General features: G+C 47.8%; 1 pseudogene; it reads right to left on the bottom strand.

The window, feature by feature from the left end:
- Positions 1 to 8,760: 8,760 nt before the first annotated feature.
- The window catches only part of LOC103294938 (nascent polypeptide-associated complex subunit alpha-like), a 51,926-nt pseudogene continuing 48,787 nt past the window's right edge, over positions 8,761 to 11,899 (bottom strand).

The raw sequence follows: 11,899 nt of genomic DNA, 5'->3' as shown, positions 1-11,899 counted from the left end.
CAGTTGGACATCCCTCTCACAATCCAGGACAGTTGGCTCCCAACCACTTGCCAGCATGCCTGCTTGATTGCCCATAACCACTTCTGCCTGCCATCCTGATCACCCCTAACCACTCCCCTCCCAGCCTGATTGACACCTAACTGCTCCCCTGCTGGCCCAATTGCCCCTAACTGCCCTCCCCTGCCAGCCTGGTCACCCCAGCTGCCCTCCCCTGCCAGCCTGGTCACCCCTAACTGCCCTCCCCTGCCAGCCTGGTCACCCATAATTTCCCTCCCTGCCAGACTGGTTGCCCCCAACTGCCCTCCCCTGCAGGCCAGGTCCCCCCCCCAACTGCCCTCTCCTGCAGGCCTGGTTCCCCCCAACTGCCCTCCCCTGCAGGCCTAGTCCCCCTCAGCTACCCTCTCCTTTAGGCCTGGTTTCCCCCAACTGTCCTCACCTGCTGGCCTGATTGCCCCCAACTGCCCTCCCTTGCAGGCCTGGTCCTCCTCAACTCCCCTACCCTGCTGTCCTAATTGCCCCCAACTGCCCTCCCTTGCAGGCCTGATCCTCCCCAACTGCCCTCCCCTGCTGGCCTGATTGCCCACAACTGCCCTCCCTTGCTGTCCATCTTGTGGCGGCCTTCTTGTGTCCACCAGCATCCAATCTCAAGTGAGGATTATTTATCTCTCTGCTTGCAATGTCAACTCCTTCCTAGATGCTTTTGGAGCCTGCTTATCTCACCCAAGTGCTGCCTAGAAGCATGGAGTAGTGAGGACCCCTGAGGCAACCTTCTATCAGTAAGATATAGGAGCTTGTATATAAATGTTCTGCCTCCTGTCCTTCAAGTGGACAATTCTGAGAGGCATTTTATATACTTCTAAGTGGTCCTCATGGAATCTCATGCTCATTTCTCACCACAGCAATATTGATAACACACATGCACATTGGCTTTCTCTCCACCCTTATCTCTCCCTCCCTATTTCCTAAATCCTTTTTCTAGAATCACTGTCTGAATAATTTCTTCACCAAAATCATTGTCTCAGGCTCTGCTCTGAAGAAACTCAAAATAAGATATACACTTACACAGTCTCTCATTAGTTCACTTTCCCCCATTTCTTTTAACCCCAAATAATATCTCCAGACTTTCTGGTAGCATATTCCTGTCTCAAGTTCTAATGGTTTATACTAAAGGATTGTTTTTTTGGCATGTCAGCAGGATCAAATAAGTTCAAATGTTTAAACAAATATGCATCCGATTGAGAATTAAAGTTATATATGAGCTTGTATTTAGCAAAAAAGGAAATTTTGTATTTTTAAAAATCATTTCCATTTATCTAGGCAGATTTTGTTGAGAAGATTTAAGGCAATTGTGCTTCCCTAAAGACAAGAAATTAGTTCATCTATTATTATAGAACTTTCAAACATAAAATGTTATTCTGGTTCTACTTTTCCTTTTATAAAATAAAAGGGTGGGAGTTAACACTAAATTCTCTTTGAAATGTATAATTTTCTGCTTGGTAATAAAGCATAGTTTCATAGCATATCAATTAGAAAATACAAAAAGCTTTCTTGTCTAGAAAGTTTGGAAACATTTTGTAATTAAAGCAGAAGTAGATGGTCTAGATATTAGGTACTCAAAGGAAAAGGGTATTTAACCTTTGTTTCTCATTACTTTGAACTCTACAATCACAAAGAAGGATTTTATGAGTAGCAACAAATACACAAAGGGATAAATTACATTTTAGTAATTAATTTCAAACTCCATTTCCTTTTCAAGTAGAATTATAAAAAATAAATATAGCTAGCTGCAAATTTATCTACAGTTTATTCTCAAATAACATGTGTTTGAACTGCAGGAGTCAGCTTATATGTGCATCTTTGTCAATATACTGTAAATATATTTTCTCTTTCTCACAGTTTTCTTTTCTCTAGTTTACCTTGTTGTAAGAATCCTACATAATAAAAGCCCAGAGACCAAAATGGCGGAATGACCAGAATGACCAGTATGACCAGAATGACCATGGCCCCTTGCCCCAGCCAGCTCCGCCCCACAACGGGGACCCCCACCCCAATCGGGGCCCCCATTAGGGCAGGCCAGCTGGCCCCCACCCATGCACCAGGCCTCTATCCTATACTAATAAAAGGGTAATATGCTAATTAGACCAGGTCAACTGGACATCTTCTGGATGTCCGAATTCCTTCCAAACAAAACCACAGTGGCAGGGGCCAAGGCAGAGGCGGTTAGGGGCAGTCAGGCCAGCAGGCACAGGGGTTAGGGGCAATCAGACAGGCAGGCAGAGGTGGTTAGGGGCGATCAGGCAAGCAGGCAGAGTGGTTAGGGGCAATCAGGCAGGCAGGCAGGTGAGCGGTTAGGAGCCAGCGGTCCTGGATTGCCAAAGGGATGTCCCCTGTGGGATCAGACCTAAACCAGCAGTCGGACATCCCCTGAGTGGTCCCTGATTGGAGAGGGTTCAGGCCAGGCTGAGGGACCCTCCCCCACCATGCACAAATTTTGTGCACCAGGCCTCTAGTCCTATATAATAAAAGACTAATATGCAAATAGACCAACAGCACTGACCACGGGGGGTAGATGCTCAATGCAGGAGCTGCCTCCTAGTGGTCAGTGCACTCCCACAGGGGGAGCGCTGCTCAGGCAGTAGGTGGGCTCACAGCTGGCGAGCACAGCGGTGATGGCGGGAGCCTCTACTGCCTCTGTGGCAGTGCTAAGGATGTCTAACTGCCAGCTTAGGCCCACTCCCCATGGAAAGATGGCCTAAGCCATCAGTTGGACATCCTCTGAGGGCTCCCAGACTGCAAGAGGGTACAGGCCAGGCTGAAGGACCCTCCCCCCACCCCAAGTGCATGAATTTCGTGCACCAGGCCTCTAGTTCATTATATAATATATCTAACATATAAAATATATGTTAATCAACTGTTTATGTTAACAGTAAGTCCTGGTCAGCAGTAGGCTATTAGTTAAGTTTTGGGGGAGTCAAAAGTTATATCTGGATTTTGCCTGTGTGGAGGTCAGCACCTCTAACTGCTGCATTGTTCAAGGATCATCTGCACTTTCTTTTCCTTTAAAAATGTATTTATTATTGATATTTGCATCCTATCTAATAATAGACAAATATGCAAATTGACCATACCTCTGACACACCCACAAGCCATGCCCAAGCCACGCCCACCATCCAATCAGAGCGAGTATGCAAATTAACCCAAACCAAGATGACTACAGCCACAGAGAGCAAGGTTTCCTAGGTAACAGAGGAAGCCAAGCTTTCCGCCTGTCCTTGCCAGGCCTAAGCCTCCACTCAAGCTACAAAGTTTCAATTATAGAAGGTAAACAAATTCAAACAAATGGCGGCAGAATGGAGCTTGAGAGAGCAGGCCAGGGTTGCCGCCGGCAACAGGGGAAGCAAAGCTTTCCACACACCCTGGCCGGGCCCACCCGCTTAAGGCAACAAAGTTTCAATTATAACCCCAACACAAATGGCTTCGGGCCTCGGAGGGAGCCCCAGGCTTGGCTCTACTCCAGGCTACAAAGTTTCAATTGTAGAAGGAAAATAAATTTCAGATACCAGGGCCTCCACTTGGGTTGCCAGGGGGCGTGGCCGGCCTGCAAACCACCACAGGCCCCTCGCTCAGGCCGCCCCACGCCCCAAGGGAACCCTACCCTGATCCGGGACACCCTTCAGGGCAAACCAGCTGGCCCCCACCCCTGTACCAGGCCTCTATCCTATCTAATAAAAGAGTAATATGCAGATTGATTATCACTGCAACACACAATATAGCTGCCCCCATGTGTTCAAAGATCCTGCCCCCATGTGGACACAAGATGGCCACCACAAGATGGCCAGCAGGAGAGGGCAGTTGGGAGGCACCCGGCCTGCAAGGGAGGGCAGTTGTGAGGGACCAGGCCTGCAAGGGAGGGCAGTTGGAGGTGATCAACCCTGCAGGAGAGGGCAGTTAGGGGTGACCAGGCCGGCAGAGGAGGGAAGTTGGGGGCAAACAGGCTGGCAGCAGAGTGGTTAGGGGCAATCAGGAAGGCAGGCAGGTGAGCAGTTGGGAGCCAGCAGTCCTGGATTGTGAGAGGCATGTCCGACTGCCCGTTTAAGCCTGATCCCAGGAGTCGGACATCCCTTGAGGGGTCCCAGATTGGAGAGGGTACAGGCTGGGCTGAGGGACAACCCCCCTCCGTGCACAAATTTCATGCACCGGGCCTCTAGTAGTTTATAAAAAGGATTACATGTGGAATCTAATGAACAAAATAAACTGAAGAAAAAAAAAATAGGTCCAGAGGCATGGATGCATGAAACAGATTGACAGATCTCAGATGGGAGAACTAAAGAACATATATGCATATATGCATAGCCCATGGACACAGACAATAGAGTGGTGAAGGCCTTGGGTAGTACAGAGGCTGGTTGAAGGGGGTGCAAAAGGGGAGAAATACTGTCAACAATAAAAAAAAAAAAGATATGCTACAATAACAATTTTGCAGTATGCTAACTATAGATAGTGATTTAAGAGAGCAAAGCATTCTTAACTAATATTCTGTTTTGAGTATTAGCAGCACATGATGTTAGAAATATTTAATTTCTTGGCCAAAAAAAAATGATCTTAAATTTAAAAAAATTATTCTACTTGGTTTACCCACTAAATTAGAAGTGATTTCTATAATGTTCAAATGTACACAGTTAGGTTACTACAATTCTAAATGACTTACTGATTTGACACTGTGGAATCTAAGTTATGTTGCCCGAGGATTGAAAGGATGAAATTTCTGTCACTAGTGGGAGTGTGGTTCTTGTGATATCTTGAGAAAAGGTATTTTCTAAGACTCGCACTGGAGAGTAAATGATTTTTAGTTGCATGGAATTATAGTTCTTGGTTTCCAAAGTCCCATTGTCTTTAAACTAGTGCTGGGAAATGTGCAGCTTAGGCTTCAGTAAAGCTAGAAGCAAAGCCAGTGTCCAGAGATTCTGTTCCATGGTGGAGCTGAGTCCAGCATAGTATCGGGCTAGATTCAGCCCAGGAATCCATTGTGTGGGCCCCACATGGCTGTGAGCCATGTGGGAGAATCCAGGGGAGCACTCCCCCTGCAATAGGAGTCCCAAGAGAGCAAGCGGGCCATGTGTGCAAGAGAGGGAACTTTCTTTGTTCAGGATTTAAGTCTCAGATTTTGAACCCTTGTAGTGGCCACACCTATCCTGGCCACTGACTCCCTCCCAGGTGTGACTGACAGGTAAGCATCTTCCCCTGTTACCCAGACTTTACTGGGCAGGCATCTATTGTCCAGTCCTTCCCCCAAGAATGTACAGAGAACCGATTTGCAGATTGTTAACTGCGGCTTCCTGGCAAAGCAGTATAAATGGCATGTCTATATTATCTAGTCTCCCCTGCTACCCTCTTGTTAAATAATAGCCAGGTTATTATAATGGTATCAAATTTACCTAAAACTAAATTAAAAACATTTTTAAAACAATTAATTTGTTTAGTAACAGCACTTTTTTTTTTTTAATTCTTCCTCTCTTCTACACTTTGCTAAGAATAGGAAGGAGAGATGAGATCCTTGAACAGACAAAGATGATAGTCCAGAGGACTACAAATATGTAAACCGGCAGTCCCAACACAGAATAAGTAATGCCAGGAAAAGAGGAAAACAGAGCTGTGGGAACATCCACAACTGTTCTGTAACACAAACTTAGGAAATAAGAATGATTTTTCAAAAGAAATACTTATCTAAATGCCTAAAATTAAAATAAAAGTGTTTTCTATTATAAAGCTGATTCCCTAACAGAGATCAAAAGAAATTATTTATCTGAAAAAAAATCTATGCAAGTTAGAATTATTTTTGCATTTTCACCTCTTTAACCCTTTGCACTCGCTTGCTGTTTTTCTCGAGCTGCTACCGATGCTAACCGTGTCGAGTCACACTCGACATCTGAGTGCAAAAGGTTAGTTAAATAGGCAAAGAGAGAATGCTTTCAATATAAATCTGTCTTTGAACAGTTTTCTTCTGGAAGTGATTTATTGCCTGTGATTAGTTCTCTGTAAACATCCTAAAAGAGCAAAGTTTTATTACTTAAAATTATTCAGGAGAAAATAACCCAAAGGCCTTCATTAAATGCATTTTGATAAAGGCAGAACACTGTTGCTATCCTAATTAAAGCTCTTTGTAATATTGCACTAGAGGCCCGATGCACAAAATTCATGCACTTGTGGGGAAGGGTCCCTCAGCCCAGCCTGTGCCCTATCGCAGTCTGGGAGCACTCTGGGGATGTCCTACTCTCAGATTAGGCCTGCTCCCCACCCTCGGGCCTAAACCGTCAGTAGGACTTCCTTAGTGCTGCCCCAGAGGCAGGAGAGGCTCCCGCCACCACCGCTGCACTCACCAGCCATGAGCCCAGCTCAGGGCTTCTGGCTGAGCAGCGCTCCCCCTGTGGGAGCACACTGACCACCAGGGGACAGCTCCTGCATTGAGCATCTGCCCCCTGGTGGTCAGTGCACATCATAGCAACTGGTTGTTCCACCGTTGGTTGATTTGCATATTACCCTTTTACTATATAGGATAGGACAAAGAACAGAAAACAATGATCTGAAACAAGACACTGTGATTGCCTCAATGGATTATTCTACATCATTCTGAGTTTTTTTTTTTAAAGATAAATGTTATGTGAAGGTAAATCAATAAAGAAAAGTTTTAGTGAACTGAACTGTACTAATATTTAATCTTTATTGAACATTAAGAATATATAGGGAACTGTTTAAAATTTCAAGTTTGTCATGGTCTCTGGTAAAAAGTGATTATTTTATTCCTAATTGCATTTGGGTCCCAGCCATAATTTTTATTACACCATTGCATTCTCTGTTAGGAATCTAAATGTTAATTGTTAGAGATTTGTTAAATTCTTTATAGGTGACCTTAGACAAAGCAACTGCTAAGTGCTCATGGCCCATAAATGTCAAGCATAGTGATAGATGAAACTATTAGTATAAAATTATATATATATAAGATTAAGCCATTAAACTCTTCACAAGTTTACATGATGCAATTCTATATGAAAATATTAATTGCTTGTTATTATATGAAAATATTAATTTCATTTTCTTATAATAATAAGCAATTGGAGATTATAGTTTCAAAAGACAAATACCATTTATAGGAATCACAAATGTATTACACTAGTAGCTCAGTGCATGAAATTCATGCATGGGGGGGTTCCCTCAGCCCAGCCTGCACCCTCTCCAATCGGGGACCCCTTGGGGGATGTTCGACTGCCGGATCGGGCCTAAACTGGCAGTCGGACATCCCTCTCACAATCTGGGACTGCTGGCTCCTAACCATTCACCTGCCTGCCTGCCAGCCTGATCTCCCTAACTGCTCTGCCCTGCCAGCCTGATCACCCTTAACTGCCTCTGCCTCTGCCCCACCACCATGGCTTTGTCTGAAAGGACGTCCAGAAGGTCGTCTGGAAGTGTTTGGTCTAATTAGCATATTACTCTTTTATTAGTACAGATTGATTTCAGAGAGCGAGGGAGATAGAAGCATCAATGATGAGAGAGAATCATTGATTGGCTGCCTCCTACACACCCCACACTGAGGATCAAGCCCACAACCCAGGCATGTGCCCTGATGGTGAATTGAACTCTGGGCCCTTCAGTCCTCAGGTGGAGGCTCTATCCACTGAGCAACACTGGCCAGGGCTACACTTTCCCTTTCTGCTGGGACGTGTTCTGTCTGCTGGAGCTGAAACACTGAAGCTGTCTCACTGGGACACAGTGGGGTGCACTGGGTTGGAGCAGGTGGAGCCCCCTGAAAGCTGGAAAGGGGCCTCGTTTAACAGCCGCACTGTTTCATGGCTGTGCCTGTCACAGCTGAGCGGCCACACTGTGGGCTGTGCCATGGTCAGCGGGAGTTTACACAACTGAACTGTCTGCACCAATAGCTTCCTCCTCACCACCCCCCCAAGCTGGGGGCTCCTCTTAGGGTTGAAGTGACACCGACCACCCTTGGTTGGTAGCCCAATCGGCCACCTTGGAAAGAGAAGTGGGGAATCCTGATTTTACGTGAACGCTCCAATTTCTTAGGTTGGCAACTAATGCGAACTTCAGATTTTTGGGCCAAACCAGAGAGGCGTTCAGGCCTGGTGTCCAGGCCACTGGGCGGCACTGGGCTCCTCTGCAACGGATTGGTGGCGGGGTCAACCCAAACCCTCCACCTCCTGGCCGTAGCCTCCACCACCATCCAAGCTGCCATCCAGGTGCACCCGTGCTGGACCAAACCATCACCTAGCGCGGGGCGGGGTGTGCTGCTGTTGGATGGAGCCATTGCCGAGCAAGTGGGGGAGCTCCTGGAGTGAGCACCCCTCCCCATGGAGCCAGCCGTTGCCTTGGAGCTGACCCTCCAAACCGCGCTGGGGGCTGCGGGGAGAGCCACGTGTGGAGAGCCAGTGCTGCGCTGCCACTGAGGAGGGACCGGAGGGCATGATGCCATCGTGAGGCACCGCTGTAGGGGTGTCTCTGCCCAGAGCCCGCGCCACCCGGATCCCAGGCTGGTCGGCCGAGAGGTGGGTCCGTTTGCCCGGAGCCTGGGGCAGGTCCTGCTCAGGCGTGGTGTGGAGCTGCGTGCTGTCACCGGGCATTGGCAGGGGAGTGCTGAGCAGAGCTCAGCCCAGCTGTAAGGGGACCCTAGGCGTCTGGGCAGGTGAGGGGGTGGGGGCACGCTTGGGTAATTCTGACGTCACCCCACTTGGTTTTTCTTTGCTTCATCCCACAAGAAGCCATCACTTTATTAATGATAGAAACAGTACCAATTTCAAACCAAGCTGCAGTAACTCTTTTGAAACACACAAAAAAGTGTCCTCCTTTTTAGATGGTTACATTGTTAATTCCATAATAGCATTTACAGTATCATTACTGTTGTTCTTCAGGGCTCGGACAGCTTTGCTCTTGACACATTTGCTTGTGACGTGACCAATTCTATGTCCTTAACGTCCACACCTGTTTCATCAGCCTCTGCCTCTTCCCTCTCCTCTTGTGTGTTTTCTTGAACGTTTGAGACAGCGTCACCTTGCACTTTGAATTTCTCAGCAGCTGCTAGCTGTGCTTGCTGAGATAAATCCTCAGTCTTGGCTTCCCCAAAACTACGTAGGTGTCTGCAGCAGGCCTCATGCAGACCTCTGGTTTTGTGATGAGGAAGAGGATGTTCTTAGATTTCCGTGGAGTGACCCTAGTCACCCCTGTCACCTGCCGCAGACCCGGTTTGGACACAGCCTCCGGTGCCTTCTCTTCACTGGGCTCCGTTTTGCTTTACTGTCTGGTTCTTCATCGATTTCAGCCGCCGGCAGCCGGGCTGGTGCGGGTGCCTGTGTGGAACCTGTTCCTCGCGCTCTGGCACCGCTTCATCACTCTCAGGTTCCGTTCCGGACCCTTCTCAGCCTGGGGCCGTGGCAGCTCTGGCTCTGCAGCAGGGAGGTTTCCGCGGCCTCGCCGGCATTGGTTCTTCCACGCTCCTCTTCACCCCGCAGAGAGTGGACTTCCCATTTCCCAGGCGTTCGTCTCAGTCCACGTTTCCAATCCCACACGGGCAGCCCCGAGGGAGGAGCCGGGTCTGGCTCCGACCTGGGAGATGCGGACGCTGCTGTGAACCGCCGCCCTCCCACCGTTCCCGCCGCCTGGCCGGACCTGCAGGACTCCGGAACCAAGAGGGAAAGAGGTGTCTTAAGCCACAGACACTCGTCACAGTAGGAATGACGTGTGATGTGAGGAGGGGGAAGGGGGCGGCTTTCCAAGGCCGTGGCCCCTTAACCTCCTACAGGTTGTCCCGAAGCGGCTCCCCACGGCAGACACACTGCTTCAGCCCCCCACGCCGCAGGGCTCCGCTCAGGCCAGCCCCGGACCACAGCCCGGCCCGCGGCCCCCGCGCCCCGCTTTGCCAGGACACCAGTCGCAGGCCCCATTCTCCGGAGACTCCACGCCCCCACGCCCAGGGTGCAGTGGGAACCGGGCGCCGCACGAAGCCTCTAACTCTGTGCCTCCCAGTCCCCGACGGTGGCGGACAGAGTGACAGGAGGACACCGCTCACTGTGCTCACTGTGCGGGGAACGCGGAGCAAGACCCCACCTGGTTCTAAAGGCAAACCCGCCATGGGATGCGGACAGGCCTTAAAGCTCCTTTCTCCTTCTGTCTGCTCACTTCCAGGCGCCGAGCGCTGTGTAAGTGGACATGGCAGCCTGGCGTTCGTCTGTCCCTCTGGTCGCTGGGTCATGGGTTTTTATGTTTTTACTACATTCCTCCCGTGTGCAGCGATCACCGTCCCCTGGAGGGGGCGGCTCCAGTGACCTGGAGGAAGCGTGGAGGGACCCGTGACCGCTGGTCGCCCCAGCGCTGCAGACGGTATCCTGTCCTCCTGCGGAGCGTCCAGCAGGGATGGCGAACCTGTGACACGCGTGTCAGCACCGACACACGGAGCCATGTCTGATGACACGCCCGCTGAGGCGGCCATGCCGAGGATGAAACATTTGCTGCTCCTGAGGATGGAACATTTGCGAAATGTTTTTTTCCTCCAAGTGACACACTCACTACCCGAGTTATGCTCAGCTTTTTGGCGAAGTTTGACACACCAAGCTCCAAAGGTTGCCCATCGCTGCTAGGGAGGGGAAGCAGCTGCAGTGCCCGAGGCCGAGTTCCAGGAGGCCGGCAGCGCCGGTCCTCTGGTGCCTGGCCTGTCCTCTGGAGACTGAACCTGGAGGATTAGGAAGGGAGCCGGTCCCCAGTTCTGCCCCGCCTCCACCACCCATTGATCAGAGTCTGAGGGCCGGGAGGAGGGACCAAGAGGTCTGCCTTCCAGCCTCTCGCCAGTCACCGCTGCCACTGATGGATCACCTCCCGCTCCCTCAGCTCCTGAGCCTGGCGTGGTGGAGCCTCTGGTCGTTTTGGATGTTAGGGACCCTGGGTTTATATATATTAGGATGCTTCGGTATATAGCTGATAAAATATTGCAAGGGCTAAACACTACAAAATAGAGCCGAGAGAAGCTTAAGACTAAATAAATGGAGAGATATATCATGTTCATGACTCAGAAGACTCAGTGTTTTTCAGATGTCAATTCTCTTAAGTTTATCTATAGATTTAATACAATCTTAATCTAAATCATGGTGGGTTTGGGGTAGAAATTGACACTTATCCTAAAATATTCATGAAAATGCAAAGGGCCTACAATACCGAAACAACTTGGAAAAGAAGAGAGCTGTAAAACTAACACTATCTGATTTCAAGACTTCTTATAAACCTAGAGTAATTGAGACAATGTAGATTAAAGTAACTCAATGGAACAGAATGAAGAGTTTAAAATATACTCACACATATATAGACAACTGATTTTCAAAAAAGTTACAAAGACAATTAAGTAGAGAAATGACAGCCTTTTCAACAATAGTGCTAGAAAAATTGAGTGTCCATATACAAAATATAAACTTCAATATATATCTCACATCTTACAAAAATTAACTCAAAATTTATAATGAACAAAAAATGTAAAGATTATAACTATGAGAAAGAAGAAAACGCAGTAGTAAAATCCTTGTGACCTTTGTATATAGCCAAAAGTTTCTAGGTACAGCACCAAAAGGGCAATCCATAAAAGAAAAATTGATAAATTGAACTTGATAAAAACAAATGTGTACTCTTTGAAAAATACTATTTAAAAAGTGAGAATACAAGACACAAATATGAGAAACCTTAAAGGAATTGTTTCCAGCTATATAATATCTTAAAAATTGTGCATATCTCTTTATACATGCAGTCTATTATATGTCAGTTATTCCTCAATAAAGCTGTTTTAAACCTTTACTGAAATATTTATACTTCATTAGGTAAATTGCATTCTATAAATGTTACCTTTTGCTTTTCTAAT

The sequence above is a fragment of the Eptesicus fuscus genome, chromosome 2, assembly GCF_027574615.1.
Source record: "Eptesicus fuscus isolate TK198812 chromosome 2, DD_ASM_mEF_20220401, whole genome shotgun sequence".
NCBI lineage: Eukaryota > Metazoa > Chordata > Mammalia > Chiroptera > Vespertilionidae > Eptesicus > Eptesicus fuscus.
Note: the sequence above shows the minus strand (reverse complement) of the source record. Positions and strands in the feature narration are given on the sequence as shown.